At 41.8% G+C, this 17194-nt stretch overlaps 2 pseudogenes; both read right to left on the bottom strand.

Moving 5' to 3' along the window:
- The window catches only part of LOC139423511 (VPS10 domain-containing receptor SorCS3-like), a 391895-nt pseudogene that overhangs the window by 43915 nt on the left and 330786 nt on the right, over window positions 1-17194 (bottom strand).
- The window catches only part of LOC139424133 (VPS10 domain-containing receptor SorCS1-like), a 171627-nt pseudogene that overhangs the window by 26428 nt on the left and 128005 nt on the right, over window positions 1-17194 (bottom strand).

The raw sequence follows: 17194 nt of genomic DNA, 5'->3' as shown, positions 1-17194 counted from the left end.
CATCAAATTGATCAGAAATACAGTGTAGACAATGTTGTAAATTACTATTTTAGCTGGAAAGAGGCCCAGAGGCCCATTATCAGCAACCATCACTCCTGTGTTCCAATGGCACTTCCAAACCATGTTAGATAATTCAAATGTGTCATTTGAAAGGCTAATTGATCATTAGAAAACCATTTTGCAATTATGTTAGCACAGCTGAAAACTGTTGTTATGATTAAAGAAGCAATTAAACTGGCCTTCTTAGACTAGTTGAGTATCTGGAGCATCAGCATTTGTGGGTTCGATTACAGGCTCAAAATGGCCAGAAAAAAATCACTTTCTTCTGAAACTCGTCTGTCTATTCTTGTTCTGAGAAATGCAGGCTATTCCATGCAAGAAATTGTCAAGAAACTGAAGATCTCATACGACTTTGTGTACTACTCCCTTCACAGAGCAGTGCAAATTGTCTCTAACCAGAATAGAAAGAGGAGTGGGAGGCCCCGGTGCACAACTGAGCAAGAGGACAAGTACATTACAGTGTCTAGTTTGAGAAACAGACGCCTCACAAGTTCTCAACTGGCAGCTTCATTAAATAGTACCCACAAAACAATATCAGGACAACATAGAGGACGAGAGGAAGAGAAGGATGATGAGAAGAAAGAAAGAAGACAAGCGTATGACTCACCAGTAGAACCTGTTCACATGCTCATGAATCAGCGGCTATTTACTCCCAAAGTCCAGGGAGGCAAACAACTGTGAAGAATAAAATAAAAAGAGAAAGAATAGAGAGATAGAGAACATATCAGTCTACTTATCACAATACAGGAAGTAAAGGGGCGGCAGGGTAGCCTAGTGGTTAGAGTGTTGGACTAGTAACCGGAAGGTTGCAAGTTCAAATCTCCGAGCTGACAAGGTACAAATCTATCGTTCTGCCCCTGAACAGGTAAGAATTTGTTCTTAACTGACTTGCCTAGTTAAAAAAAAAAAAAAAAAAGTGACAGTGGGCTTGAGTCAAGGCAGGATAACACCAGGGAAGTGCGTACCCAGGGCAATAAAGTTTGACACTCTTGATGCATGACACTCTATATAGGCTGACATAGCTTAGCCACACCATTCGTGTTAACTTCTTCGATATAAATAATTTTTGGATGAAAAACGTTCCCGTTTTAAACAAGATATTTTGTCACGAAAAGATGCTCGACTATGCATATAATTGACAGCTTTGAAATGAAAACACTCTGACGTTTCCAAAACTGCAAAGATATTGTCTGTGAGTGCCACAGAACTGATGTTACAGAAAAAAAAACAGATAAAAATACAATCAGGAAGTGCCGCATTTTTTGAAACCGCCTCATGGCAATGACTCCTTATATGGCTGTGGAGGAGCTAGGAATCAGCTTACCTTTTCCACGTTTTCCCCAAGGTGTCTGCAGCATTGTGACGTATTTGTAGGCATATCATTGGAAGATTGACCATAAGAGACTACATTTATCAGGTGGGCGGCTTGGTGTCCTCCGTCGCAATTATTGCGTAATCTCCAGCTGCAGTATTTTTCCATTTGGCTCTGATGAGAAACCGACTGCCAGGAATGATTTTTCATCGAATAGAATTGTGAAAAGCACCTTGAGGATTGATTCTAAACAACGTTTGCCATGTTTCTGTCGATATTATGGAGCTAATTTGGAAAAAAAGTTTGGCATTGTGTTGACTGCACAAATAAGCTATTTCTCTTACACAAATAATATTTTTGAAAAAAATGAACATTAGCTATCTAACTGAGAATCTCGTCATTGAAAACATCCGAAGTTCTTCAAAAGTAAATGATTTTATTTGAATGCTTTTCTTGTTTTTGTGAAAATGTTGCCTGCTGAATGCTAGGCTTAATGCTATGCTAGGCTATCAATACTCTTACACAAATGCTTGTGTAGCTTTTGTTAAAGCATATTTTCAAAATCTGAGATGACAGTGTTGTTAACAAAAGGCTAAGCCTGTGTTTCAATATATTTATTTCATTTCATTTGCGATTTTCATGAATAGGAGAGCTTGAGGCTATGATTACACTCCCGGATACGGAATTGCTCGACGCTAGAGGTTAACATATAGGCTCCCAAATTATATATAGGCCCTATCCCGTTTCCGGTAACACTTTACTTGACATATTGTGACATGGTTATGACCATGTCATAATGTGTTATGAGACTGGGTGTCAAGTAAAGTGTGTTTGATTTGATCTTGAAATGTACTGATTCATGTTACCAGACTAGAACTCATTAATAACTTTACATGTATAAGGAATGCATGTGTTGGGGTCAATTAATTATAGATAAGAACTAGGAAATGGAAAGTTACTGAGGGTAGAAACTTCGTCCTCTGTTCCATTTTTCTGAGGAGGGAGTTTGAAAGGCAATTGGTAATCTCTGATAAGGCAGGCCGGCTGCGGAACTAGGGAGGAGTGAGGGATGCGTCTCGAGGTCAAATCAACAGACGAAGTGAGAAGTAACCTCAGGAAGGGGGGACAGAGAGGCCCACTACAACGTCTCTCCTTTTGCAGTCCTATCTCACTCACACACTTTCACACCCACAAAGGTTTTAGTAACAAGCAGGGCTGTGACTACCCCAGTGAGAGGAACCAGTTCAATTGCTGCCTAGCAACAGAGATGTATGGTTGTCTAGATATGTAAGGAGTTGACCATGCCTATTAGAAGGTTATAAATATATGTGTTTGTGTAAACATGTCTTTGTCTTTGCAGTTGTATGACCCAGCGAGTGAATAAACTTGGTTTGAGCTTTTTCTAGTTGTCCGTGAGTTTTAACTCTGCTCGTTCAGAACCTAACACGTGTTACCCTGTTCCCATTTCCAAATGTAAATTAGCACTATGTATAGATATAGCATTTCAAGTCCAATATGTTTGGTGACAAATAGGTTGAACATTATGACTTGCTTTTCCTGGAACAGCAAAACCTTTGGTGGATTCCTGGCGACCAAATTAAGTGGAGTGCTTATATATCAAATTATCCATCAAACAAATGGAAACCATAGGTTGGGAAAACATTTTATTCTAGCCCCTATATATCAGAAGAATAATACAAATCCAGAATGCTACTGTAAGTTATGAATATACGTGTCCAAAAAATAAATATATTGCCCTGTTGACAATCAGGTATAGTAGTGCCCATGACCTAATTTCATTGGTCTAATTACATTTCCCACTTCCTGGGTGCATAATGACAGGGAGCATTTTGTTCCATTACACTGATTAATGCTACTGATGTTGCATCCTGCTGGCTGTTGTTGTTTTAGTTGTTATTTTAGTCCCACAGACAGAGTCGGTGGCCCCAGTCAAACTCCATGCCAATGTTCTACTTTTATCAGAGTGGAAATCTGACATTTAACTCCAATAAAAGGACACACATTTCTCAGTGGAGGCTGCTGAGGGGAGGGCGGCTTAAAATAATGGATGGAACGGAGTAAATGGGATGGCATTAAACACATGGAAACCATGTGTTGGTTGTATTTGATACCATTCCACTGATTCCGCTCCAGCCATTACCACCAGCCCGTCCTCCTCAAACAGGGTGTGATGAACCGTCCTGTGCCATTTCTCGATGGAAGCAAATTCATCTGTCAACTTCACAGAGAACGTAGTAATTAGAGGCAACAGCTGCAACGTATGTTAAATTGTTTGCTAAATAGAAAACCATGATGTACAGAAACTCAGTTAGCTACTTTATTATCATGTTTAGCTAAACTGGATCCGTAGTGTTTGTTGTTGGCAGTGTCTTTTATCAGTGTTGGCTCATAGGATAACAATCATGAAATACCAGATGCACCTTAACATAGGTGCTACAAACATATTAGGATAGACACACAGAAGGCCGAACTATCACAAAGGTCAACAATCATTAAACACCAGATGCACCTTGCCATAAGCGCTGTATGAAAACAACTTGTTATGCACACACACAATCATCATAATCATCATGTTATTTATCGCTGGCTTGGTACCAGATCTGATCCTGTAGCTACAACCTCAGTAATTAAATAGAGGTCCCAAGCCATCTTCCACCTCATAGGATCCTGCATGTGGCAGGTAGGCGGAGCCATGTTCCTCACAGTAGTAGTCTATGGTGGCAGCCATGTGGAGCAGGAAGTTAGGCCAGGCTAGTCTCTCATCACCCTGGATAGTGACATAATGCCACTGTGTGAGCTGAAGCTGCACTCATTCATCAGGCCAATGACATTTTAAATTCTAAAACTCAGAGCTGTCAGAAAGTGAGCCTCATAGTTTCCCACTCGCGTTGATAAATCAAAACACCCACCAGATGAAGAGCCACTGATGAGTCCTGCCCGGCGACAGCCAAGAGACAGAGAGTGAGAGCTGCCAGGGAAACTTCTCTAAATGGTGGTTGAAGGTTTGAGTAAACAGTTGTTGGTTCCAATCATCTATTCACGTTAATGGTGGATTTAAATAGAAATCTATATGGCGGTATGTACGTCATTGTGTTTTACCAGAAGTGAACATTTAATAACCACGGACAGGAACAGAATACGGACAGGAACAGGACAGAGACAGAATACGGACAGGAACAGGACAGAAACAGAATACGGACAGCGTCTGGACAAGGGAAACGAAAACGACAATATTGCTGACACCGGGATGAAAGAGGGGACACAAACAGATATAGGGAAAGCAATAAATACGTGAAGGAGTCCAGGTGAATCCAATGAGCTCTGATGCGCGTAATGATGGTGACAGGTGTGCGTAATGAAAGGCAGCCTGGCACCTTCGTGCGCCAGAGAGGGAGAGCAGGAGCAGGCGTGACAGTTATGTACTTTAGAAGGCCAAACGCTGACACCAAATTCAGAATTTTATAAGTAGAACATGTGGTTTACCAGGAAAGAGAGACGGAAAAAGAGTCATGATAGTTGTGCCTAAGCTAGGTAGGTAAACCATGTAAGCGTTTGAGAACGTGTCAAGCAGACTTACGAAAATGTCTGATAATCTACAAAAACATAAACTTCACGGCGCATAAGGGCACGGAGGGCGTCACACAGCATGTGTTGTGTCTTCATTTTAAGAATAATTTATTCTAATGTGGATTCTGCAGAATATTATCAGAAAATGAAGAACATTATCAGAGCACAAACATTATCGCTTATGCATATGGTGCATTGGGTCCACAAAGAGCGGGCATCCCGCAGTCTGATTCACAATCAAGGCTCCAAGATCTAACACAGGCCTCTTTTACCAGACAACAACAGCTTTTATATTGTCTGCAGCCAGCCAGTCAGAACGTTTACAGCTATGCCTTGGACTTTAAGAGAGAGAATAAATGGGCTTTATTTTAACATTGGCCAAATGACTGATATCAGTAAAATAGGAATATTGGATTTAATATTTGGAGGTGCTTTGTTATGAGAGAATGTGAGCATAATACTGTGATTCATACATCACAAGATGTAAGTCATGTCTCCACAAGGCAAAGTGCTTTACCTTTTAGTACACTTAGTCTGAAAGTGTACTGGCCAGTCTGACAATGTCTTGGCCAGCCTGACAGTGTATTGACCAGTATGAGAGTGTCTTGACCAGTCTGACAGTGTCTTGACCAGTCTGACAGTATCCTGGCCAGTCTGACAGTGTCTTGGCCAGTCTGACAGTGTCTTGGCCAAGCTGACAGTGTTGTGGCCAATCTGACAGGATATTGGACAGTCTCACAGTGTATTGACCAGTCTGACAGTGTATTGGCCAATCTAACAGGATGGTGGCCAGTCTGACAGTGTCTTGACCAGTCTGAGAGAGTCTTGTCCAATCTGACAGTGTCCATGCCAGCCTGACATGTCATGCTCAGTCTGACAGTGTCCAGGCCAGTTTGACAGTGTCCTGGCCAGTCGGACAGTGTCTTGACCAGTCCGACAGTGTCTTGGATAGTCTGACAGTGTCCTGGCCAGAATGACAGTGTCCAGGGCCAGTCTAACAGCGTCCTGGCCAGTTTGATAATGTCTTGGCCAGTCTGACATTTTCCTGGCCAGTCTAGTTTTACAATGTCTTGGCCATTCTGACAGTGTCTTGATAAGTCTGACAGAGTATTGGCCAGTTTGACAGTGTCCTTGCAAAATTGACAGTGTCATGGCCAGTCTGACAGTGTTACACCCAGTCTGATAGTGTCCTGGCCAGTTTGACAGTGTCCTGGTCAAATTGACAGGGTTTTTGCCAGTCTAACAAGTCCAGGCCAGTCTGACAGTGTATTGGCCAGTCTGACATTGTCTTGGCCAGTCTGACAGGATGTTAGCCAGTCTGACAGGGTATTGGCCGGTCTGTCAGTGTCTTGGCCGGTCTGTCAGTGTCTTGGCCAGTCTGACAGTGTCTTGGCCAGTTCGACAGTGTCTTGACCAGTCTGACAGAGTCTTGGCCAGTTTGACAGTGTCCTGGACAATTTGACAGTGTATAGGCCAGTCTAACAGTGTCCTGGTCAAACTGACAGGGTTCTGGCCAGTCTAACAAGTCCAGACTAGTCTGACAGTGTCTTGTCCAGTCTGACAGTGTCCTGGCCAGTCTGACAGGATGTTGGCCAGTCTGACAGGGTCTTGTCCAGTCTGACAGTGTCTTGGCCGGTCTGACAGGATGTTAGCCAGTCTGACAGGGTATTGGCCGGTCTGTCAGTGTCTTGGCCAGTCTGACAGTGTCTTGACCAGTTCGACTGTGTCTTGACCAGTCTGACAGAGTCTTGGCAAGTCTGAAAGTGTCTTGGCCAGTCTAACAAGTCCAGGCCAGTCTGACAGTGTCTTGGCCAGTCTGACAGTGTATAGCTGTGCTATACAGTATGCGTTCAATCTTGACAGCCATCCCTTCAACATGGTCTCTTTTATTAGCTGTACATAGATACAGTACATGATATCACCAACACATGCTCGTGAACACTGTACTATTACTACCTATTCATTATGGTAGTAGATATGAGGTGATGACTAGGATCACTGTCATTCTGTCCATCATGTCTGGATCCTGATTGACAGAGGATACAGGGATCATATGACAACAGTCTGGGTCTTGTGGATGTTTAGCCTACTGTGAGCTCTGTACGAGCCCTGGGCTAAAGTGGCAGTCATTTGCAAGGCAGATGGCAGAATGTGTTTGACTTGTGCTTCCGATTAGTAACAGGAGGCTTAATTTACAGTGTGCTACAGGGCAACAATTAACTCTACTTATTTATTAACTTCATACAGTAGCAGATCAAGTTTAGAAGGAATCAAATGGTATTTCAAAGTTTTAGTATCAAGATGAAGGAAAAAGGAAACCGTACACTGCTCTTGATAGTATCACTGATCTTTAATAAGCTTACGTATCGGCCTCACGGCCTTCGTCAGAGCGTTTGTGAGTTTCTTTAAATTAGCACCCTTATGTAGACCTAGCCCCACCCACATCCGTTCCACGCATCGAAAGGGGTTGGAGGCGAAGGAAAAACAAATAAGTGCAACCAAATTTAACATAATGCATTTCATAAATATTCAAATAAAGTGTGTAAATAAGACGTAATAAGGTAGAAATGTCATGCTTTAGGTCATTAAAATGTACTGCGACTGGATAATCCCTGTCGTTTCGCCTGATTGAGCTTTTATGTTCACTGATTCTCTGTATGAGAGAACCAGAGGTTTTACCTACATAGTACAGCCCACATGGACATTTAACAATGTAAATAACATGGGTGGTGGAACACGTAATAATGTCATTTATTTGGAACCATTTTCCTGTATGTGGATGACAGAAATATTCACACCTACCTTTAGATTGTGTGACAGAGAAAGTTAAGATATCAGACAGGGGAGGTGACATTAATTATACTCTGAGTAAAAGAGAATGTTTTGGGATTTTCACCCTCCAGACATTATTTCCTCAATGTCCTAATGATGAAACGCCTATGTATGTTGTGAATTGGAACATTAATTCTGCCCCTATTTAAGATTACTCTGAAGTTTTTCGTACGATGTACTCAATGATTAATGAAAACTCTTTGTGGTTTTACAGACGTGTTTAACACGTCTAATTTACACACTTTATTCAAATATTTACGAAACACATACTGTTATATTTGGTAGCACTTATTTATTTTCCTTCGCCTCCAACCCCTTTCGAGCTGTACATAAGGATGCTAATTTTAAAAAATTCACAAAAGCTCTGACGAAGGCCGTGAGGTCGAAACGTAAGCTTATTATGAACTGTTACCATGCACCTGCAAAAAAGATTGCTCAGATGTGCGAGTGCATTTTGAATTTTAAAGTTATAGTATCAGAAATGGTTACTTTTGTTGTTGCTGTACTTCAGGCTACATACTAGAGTTGTTTTTGGGATTCATTCAGAGTTATTCAACTTTAATCTTTTTTTCACTGATGTTCTTGCCCCTGTGGTCAAAGATATGTAGGAAAAACAAGCCTGCAGTCACAGAAAGGTTATCTGGGGTTCTAATTATCCTACTGCCTTCTTTCATCTGAACCCTGGAAGCTAGATAGCTCAACTGGCTTCTCTTTCGCCACCAAAACAACCTCATTCATTAAAGGTCCAATATAGTCATTTTTATCTCAATGTCACCAGGAAGGCCAAAAATCCATCACACTAACACCAGCTGAAATCTCAGGCAGTCTATTGAAACAGCTCTTCCACTAAAAGGTCATTATCACCATTATCAGTCTTATTCCAACCTAATATTGTGGACATACTGTACATATAAAACATAGGAAATCACGTTTTGGCTGCATTGGGCCTTTAACACCCCAACAGCACCCTAAGAAATAAAGACAGAATCCCCTCCCAGCTGAAATAGTACATTTGGAGATATGGAAATGATAATGACGTATTATAGCCCCCGTGTCCCAAACAAACACTGTAAGTCACTTTTACAACACCTAATTAAGCCTCATATGAGTTCCTTAAGCATTTATGTACAGTACTCTGAATCAAACAGCACTGGTTGACAGTGCCTTGGCTCCGATGAAGGGAGGGTGGGGGGTGTGACTCTTTTTTGGGGGGGAATTTTTATGGAGCCAGGAGAATGCAACAAGGAGGTAATGGAGACGATCCTATGGAGGGGAGTATGTGAAAGTGTATGCAAATGAACCATCTGGATTGTTTGAACTCCCTGGGTGTTGGGGAATAAGAGGTCTCTGATCCGGAGCACAGTCTACTGCGTCACTTGTCACCCCTTGTATGTTCTATAGAAATAAGACCGTGTTCAGTCCCAAATGACATGATAGTGTGACCGAGTGGTCTGCTGGATTAAGCCTCCAGTCTCTTCCGGGGCGTGGGTTTGAATCCCACCGCTGTCAATATGCTTTGGGCTCACGAGTGGCACACCGGTCTAAGACTCACTACAGACACTGGTTTGATTCTGGACTTTATCACATCTGGCCATGATTGGGAGTCCCATAGTGCGGTGCACAATTGGCCCAGCACCATCCAGTTCAGGGTTTGGACGGGGTAGGCCGTCATTGTAAATAAGAATGTGTTTTTAACTGACTTGCCTAGCTAAATACAATTTTAAAAATGCCACCATATTCTCTATATAGTGCACTACTTTTGACCAGAGCCACATAGGGAATAGGGTGCCATTTGGGATGTATACTATGTCCATACTAGAGCTGATACTCTGTAATAAACTCCAGAGGTAGATGTAGTTAATTTGACAGTTATGTTTGAAATTGCTGAACAAATACTGTACATTGAATTGGACCTGATAATACTGTATGGATGTTCACCAGGTTTGATGGAAGCCATGCTGTTGTAACAGTATAATTTTAGACCGTCCCCTCGCCCATACCCGGGCGCAAACCAGGGACCCTCTGCACACATCAACAACAGTCACCCACGAAGCATCGTTACCCATCGCTCCAAGCAAGGGGAACCACTACTTCAAGGTCTCAGAGCAAGTGACGTAACCGATTGAAAAGCTATTTTCGCGTGCACCACCGCTAACTAGCTAGCAGTTTCACATCCGTTACACTGTCACTGCAGTAAGAATATTATGGTAGGCTGATCTGTCAATATCTGTAGCATTAGGTTTAAATCACAGTCTTCTAGACTTATAGACCTGTAATACATATTACAGCACAGTATTACATCCTCACAGAGGTCGATGACATATGTAAAAATGAAACACGCTGCAATGGCAACAGCATGTATTCTCATACAGCATACCGTATCGCTAAACATGTAAGCAGAAAATCTCATGTTGCTAGTAGTATGCACTTGCCAAATAAAGCAATTATCTCATGAGATGAACTTCACACGCTAATGGAGCCCACTTTCCTATAAACCAATACCAATTCCCTCTCGCATTGTGGTGACGTATTACCCACCACCGTCCCTCAATGGATCTTAATGGGGCACACATCTGCACTACTGCAGTTAAATTACAAATGATAGCAGCCGTTCAAATGGCGCTGCAACTGCTTTGGTTCACAATGTCACCAAATGTGTAGTCTCTGATGGGGAGGAGTGATGAATGCTGAGCTCAGTCATCTATTCCGCTAGGTTGGATATGCTCTGCAAACTCGTCAACAACAACCTCTGCCTATAAACCCATCCACCTTTTATAGGTGTAGTTTAGTGGTGTGTAAAGACATTTTTAAAAAGGTTCATGTTATGGTGGAATAATGTGTGTGGATGTGTTAGTATATTGCTTCTACATGTCTAGACTGTGAAAAAACGTGGTGATTCACAAGGCAAATTAATAATACCTAACTAAGTACTTAGGCTTGGTATGTCTGCATTGTTATCCAATTAGGAATAACTGCTCTGTGAAGTGCTATGAGGTAAATGCAGAGAAAATGACACTATTAGTTCACTGCTAAAGGCAATATGGGCAGTTATTAGTCCATTGTTAAAGGCAAAATGGAGGTCTGCATTGTCATGACAGTGTGTTTCAAATTAAAGCCCATTAAAGGTGTCCTGAGAGGACCTACTGGGTCCAGTCAACTGCAAGGGGAGCCGACCTGGTGCAGCTTCAGCTGACATTTGGGCTGAGCACTAAAGATACCTGCCATCTGGAGGGACATTGAGTTGTGAAATGCACCTCAGTGGAGGAGGAGGAGGAAAAGGAGGGAAAGGAGGAGGAGAAGCATCCATTTTGTCTCCGACTCAGCAATACTTTGCAGTGTCGCATCCAGATCTAAGGTTGGTGGTGACTCAAGATCAACATCACCTTCGAGGATCAGATTATGCGGAGGAGTGAAACTGCTGATGTAAGGAAGCCATGTTGTCATACGTTGGGGTCCATTGCAGAGTCTGCACCACATTATATAATACAACCACAGTTGGATAAAGAGACCTGTAATGGATCCCGTCCTCCTCTTCTGAGGAGGAGTAGCGAGAAGGATCGGAGGACCAATGCGCAGCGTGGTAAGTATTCATTGTAATTTAATAAAGAAGAGTCTTGAAACAGAAAAACAATACACGACAAACGAACAGTCCTGAACGGTGCAACAAAACACAGCACAGAAAATAAACACCCACGAACCACAGGTGGAAAAAGAATACCTAAGTATGATTCTCAATCAGAGACAACTAACGACACCTGCCTCTGATTGAGAACCATACCAGGCCAAACACAGAAACCAACATAGAAAAACAAACATAGACTGCCCACCCCAACTCACGCCCTGACCATACTAAAACAAAGACAAAATAAAGGAACTAAGGTCAGAACGTGACAAGACCTGCCATCTGGAGGGGTATTGAGCCGATAAATGCACCATAGTGGAAGAGGAGAAGGAGCAGCCATTTTGTGTCTGGACCAGCAATACCTTGCAGGGTCGCATCCAGGTCTAAGGTGGGTGGGAGAAGGGAGGCACTGTGTTGGTGGTGGAGGACATTTAGGATGTAGATCAGCACATACTGTTAAATTAATAGACAGGAGTGTGTTTTTAATTTGGAGGAACCATTTTTGGATCTGACTCCACAGCACTTTGCTGGTCACATTATGACAAAGTGGGCCTATGCACTGCAGTGGTGGAGACTGGGGAGGCCATTTTGACTCAAGATCAACCTTAACTTTTTAGGATCAGTTTATATGGAGGAGTGAAACTGCTGACGTAAGGAAGCCATTTTGTCATACAGTGTGTTCCATTGCAGAGTCTGCACCATATTATCTAATCCAACTACGGTTGGATACTAAACTTTTACTTCCTGGCTACAGGTCTGGGAACACACATACGGGGCAGATATTTCTACTGCTAACACAACACAAGCTCTTAAATCAGAAAATTGGTTTACTGCTCTCTCTCTGTCTCTCTCTCTCTGTATTACAGTACATCTATTTAAGAATTGTTGATGTCAGAAACGGGAGGTTTTAGAAAGAAGAATCAGTATTACAATGACAAGAGATCCTGTAAGCGAAAGCACTCTGGGATTTATAAATTCACTGACTCCTATTAGACAAGGATTGATTTAAACCAGCTTATCTGAAGGAGACTCCTCCAACGACCAGAGCTGAAACCCATCCACAGAAAGGCAATATCCCACATATTACTATTATTACCACAGAATTGGAAATGCTAATTCATTTTTATAGAGTCAATGTAATGCAAATGAGGACAGAAAATCCTGAATAATGTATTTTTTCTATTTATTTTCTCGCTCTGCATACTTTATGGAGATGGATGTCCCCCGTTGCATTTGGGCTAACGTTTAGTGGCGATACGATTCTGTGTGGAATATATTTAACCGCATACAATTTTCATCATTAGGGTGGATTAATTCAAGCAATGTTTTCTTATAGAAGGACTGGAGGGACTGTGTGGCACGATCAACAAGGCTGATTCCTACCATTTCCTGATTTGTTTTTTGGTAGCTGCCCCCCTGGGAGAAGGGAATGGAGAAAAATGATTTGTTCTGCTAGCAAGCGAAGCGCCAACAGCCAACATTCGTCACATTTATTTGGTGCCTGTGTGTTTTGAAAATAAAAAACAATGGCAAGTGACAAATGTTGGAGAAACCTAATCGACAGGGTTAATGAGGTAGAAAGTGTCAAGAGAACAACCGTATATGTGATTTTTATGATATAACACATTAGCGATTAGCAACATTTTACCTCTCCCTGAGCCTCCTCGCAACACAACTTAGTTCTGCCACAAAAGTTATGTGCCCATTTTTCTCAACAGTCAGAGTGTTATTTTCTCATTTCCCAGCCTGCCTCTCTCATCCAGACGGATAATACCTTCAAATCCTAAGACCCTGACAGACTGACGCGGGTTTATCCAGATGTGGGCCGCACCTGTTTAGTATGATCCCTGTGAAACCAGAAGAAGACAAACTATAACCCCTGCCATTTTCACATGCCCCTGATGAGTATGGTTTGCTCTGGGCCGCACTCAACTCCTGTTCATGACTTTATCTGAATAACAGAAAGACGATGGTAAAAGGGGGGGATAGGGGTCGATCCATCACTCTACTCAGGATGAGAAACAAAAAGTACATTTCGGGGTGTTCCCTCTTTCATTATTCAGCCCCCATGATATTAATTTGCTCCCCATCCAAAACGCACCCTGATGTTTCTTAAAATCACTATTCTTATACTTCCAGGTCACCTTGCTTGGTAAGTGTACTGTACAGTTTAACAATATGTCATATCCTGCTGGGTTTCAGAGGATATTTCCTTCCAACAATGACCTGCATCACACAAATAAGTATACTACAAGGTAGGCTGTACTGTGACATATTGTCAACATTATCTACAATGTTTGTTTCCATGCTCAATACAATACTAAACATAAGAGTACATGGAATATGCCATATTGAAAGGGTGATGTTGCTATATAGCATTTTGTATGGTAGATTACTACTAAACAATAGGTTTGCATTTAAAGCTGGAATCCTTAATGATGAAACTGCCATGTCCATCTGCAATGTTACAACATCAAAGTTACTTCAAACAATGAGTACGGTTTTGTTTTGCACGCACAATAGAACAGGAGAGTATGTACTGTGATTTATTTTTACTGCGATGCTGGATGTTCATCTCCTAAGTTACTTCAACTAAACAAAAGCAATAACATGTGCTGGGAGGAACAGTGGCACTGTTTCACCTTATGGGGAGTTCAGCTTTACAATAAGCTTGGGACTATATATTTTTATATATAGACATATTGGTTTATGTCTCCGTGGTGGCACGATGAGCATGTTAAAACCCCTACAGGTATGTTATGAATGCACATGCAGTGGTTAACGTGACAACCATCTTGCCATGGACCTCCAATGGGACTGCCTAACACATAGTGAATGAACTAACAGCAACAGCATTATACCACAACCTAAAATGGGCCCATCCAACTTCAGTCACCATAATTCAATTTTCCCCCTTACGCCAAAGACCACAAAATGGCACAAGGATGTCATTAGTAAAAAAATATATATATAAAAAGCTTACGGAAAAGAGATTGTGCCCCTAATTCTCAAGACATATGGTAGATTTTCTCTGAGAGAGGAAAGGTGGAGACCACATAATGATGAGACACTTAGTTTCACTACTGTTCACGATTTATAGGCTCCTGGGCAGGTTACGATCATTAGGGGAAATGTGGGGGAGTGGACGGGGCGAGCATTTTTTTGGGGTGAACACATCTTTGGTCCTTCCACCGCACTATTGGTGCAATGACTTTCCAATTAGTACATTAAATGTTGTCCTAAAGAGCCAATCTCCGGCCACGTTAAACAAATACTGTAGGTTCTAAACCTCAAGGGCATCGAAGATTCCCCAAGTCCAAATAAAACTGGCACTGAATAGAAAATCTTTGGAGGGAGTTGAAAGTCCGTGATGCCCAGCAACAGCCCCAAAACATCACTGCTCTAGAGGAGATCTGCATGGAGGAATGGGCCAAAATACCAGCAACAGTGTGTGAAAATTTTGTGAAGACTTACAGAAAACATTTGACCTCTGTCATTGCCAACAAAGGGTATATAACAAAGTATTGAGATCAACTTTTGTTATTGACCAAATACTTATTTTACACCATAATTTACAAATAAATTCATTAAAAAGCCTAAAATGTGATTTTCTGGATTTAAAAAAAATCATTTTGTCTGTCATAGTTGAAGTGTACCTATGTTGAAAATTACAGTCCTCTCTCATCTTTTTAAGTGGGAGAACTTGCACAATTGGTGGCTGACTAAATACTTTTTTGCCCCACTGTGTGTGGGAAAGGAATTGCAGCTGAGAGAGAATGAAAATGCTAATGAATAAGCATTGTCTGGGCGTTTGATTGTGTTTGGTTATTAATGTCATTGGAAAGGTAGAGAATTACAACCAGGTGTGTAGTATAACTCTACAGGTTAGATATACTGGAATTGATGCTCTATAAAAGTAAAATCAATAATGTAGAGTACAGCTTTGCTGGTTCAATTTGTCTTGCTGTCCAAATCTACAGTCCATGAGGCAGAATCGCAGTATCTGATTGGAAGTTTTAGCACAGACCAACCCTGCGTTACTGCTACAAAGTATAGTATTCTGTATCGACAAAGTATAGTCAAACTCCAACATAGACCATCTCCAGTATAGTCCAACCTCAATATAATCCAACTTCAGTATGTCCAACTCCAGTATAGACCAACTCCAGTATGGTCCAACTCCAGTATGGTCCAACTCCAGTATGATCCAACTCCAGTATAGACTAACTGCAGTATAGTCCAACCCCAGTATAGTCCAACTGCAGTATAGTCCAACCCCAGTATAGTCCAACCCCAGTATAGTCCAACACCAGTATTGCCCAACACCAGTATAATCCAACTCCAGTATAGACCAACTCCAGTATAGACCAACTCCAGTATAGACTACCTGCAGAATAGTCCAACCCCAGTATAGTCCAACTCCAGTATTGCCCAACACCAGTATAGACTAACTGCAGAATAGTCCAACCCCAGAATAGACCAACTCCAGAATAGATCAACTCCAGTATAGACCAACTCCAGTATAGACCAACTCCAGTATAGACCAACTCCAGTATAGACTACCTGCAGAATAGTCCAACCCCAGTATAGTCCAACTCCAGTATTGCCCAACACCAGTATAGACTAACTGCAGAATAGTCCAACCCCAGTATAGTCCAACTCCAGTATTGCCCAACACCAGTATAGACCAACTCCAGTATAGACCAACTCCAGTATAGACCAACTACAGAATAGACCAACTCCAGTATAGACCAACTCCAGAATAGACCAACTCCAGAATAGACCAACTCCCGTCCACATCAACATTCCACTGAAAGAGGAAGATGCTTTGATAATCCCCTATTTCTAACTGAAGGAGGAAGCTGCTTTGATAATCCCCTATTTCTAACAGATGAGGAAACCAATACCGTTGTCTGGCATCTTCAAACGACCATAAACACTAATGGATTCAAATGGCTGCCCCTTTCACTATCGCTCTCCCTCAGAGGGAGACTTTATCATACTAATAAACAAGAAAAAAACGCAGAGCGGGTTATGTTAGCAACATATGAAAGTAGAGCCGGCCACAGACCGAGGCTGTTGGATTGTAGTTAAGAGGCGAGGTTCAGCAAGAGGCAGAATCCATCATGTCGACTATTATTCCCCACAGAATAATGATGGGAGGTTGGCAGCTCTGGCACTGATACCCAGCTGATCCTATTTGAAAAGTTAAATGTCAGCCTTGTACCTGGCCGAGATACTGGGATACACACTCTGACTTCTGTCTGCGGCGGACGAGAAGAGGGGGATTCAAAAGGCAGGGACAGGGAGAAACAAGAGAGGGAGTGGGAGAGGTGTAATAAAGTGTCAGATCACCTTCAGTGCCAGCTCACAGAAGAGACGTGTGCAAACCACGTTTTCTCCATCACTGTCACTGTAATATGGGCCAATAACTGAGAGAAGGAAGTGAATATATTCTGGAGGCCCTGTTTCAAAACAAATTGTCAAAACCGATCAACTGACATCAGCTCCTCCACTGCAAGCAACAAATAACAGAAGTAAAATAAAGAACACCTCTAACTGAAATAAATGCTTTGTTTACAGTTTCTCAATCACTTTGGCAAATTTTTTGAAACAGTCTTAACTTTCTCTAAACTGTAAGTGCAATTGTCACAACTGTTTAATGGGACTTTACAACTCTATTGCATGTCTGCAAAATGTAGTAACTCACCCAAAACATTTCATTCATGCTTCAAAACCTAGTTATTGTGTCAGTAAATTGGCTAATGCCACCAAAATGA

The sequence above is a fragment of the Oncorhynchus clarkii genome, chromosome 13, assembly GCF_045791955.1.
Source record: "Oncorhynchus clarkii lewisi isolate Uvic-CL-2024 chromosome 13, UVic_Ocla_1.0, whole genome shotgun sequence".
Lineage (NCBI taxonomy): Eukaryota > Metazoa > Chordata > Actinopteri > Salmoniformes > Salmonidae > Oncorhynchus > Oncorhynchus clarkii.
Note: the sequence above shows the minus strand (reverse complement) of the source record. Positions and strands in the feature narration are given on the sequence as shown.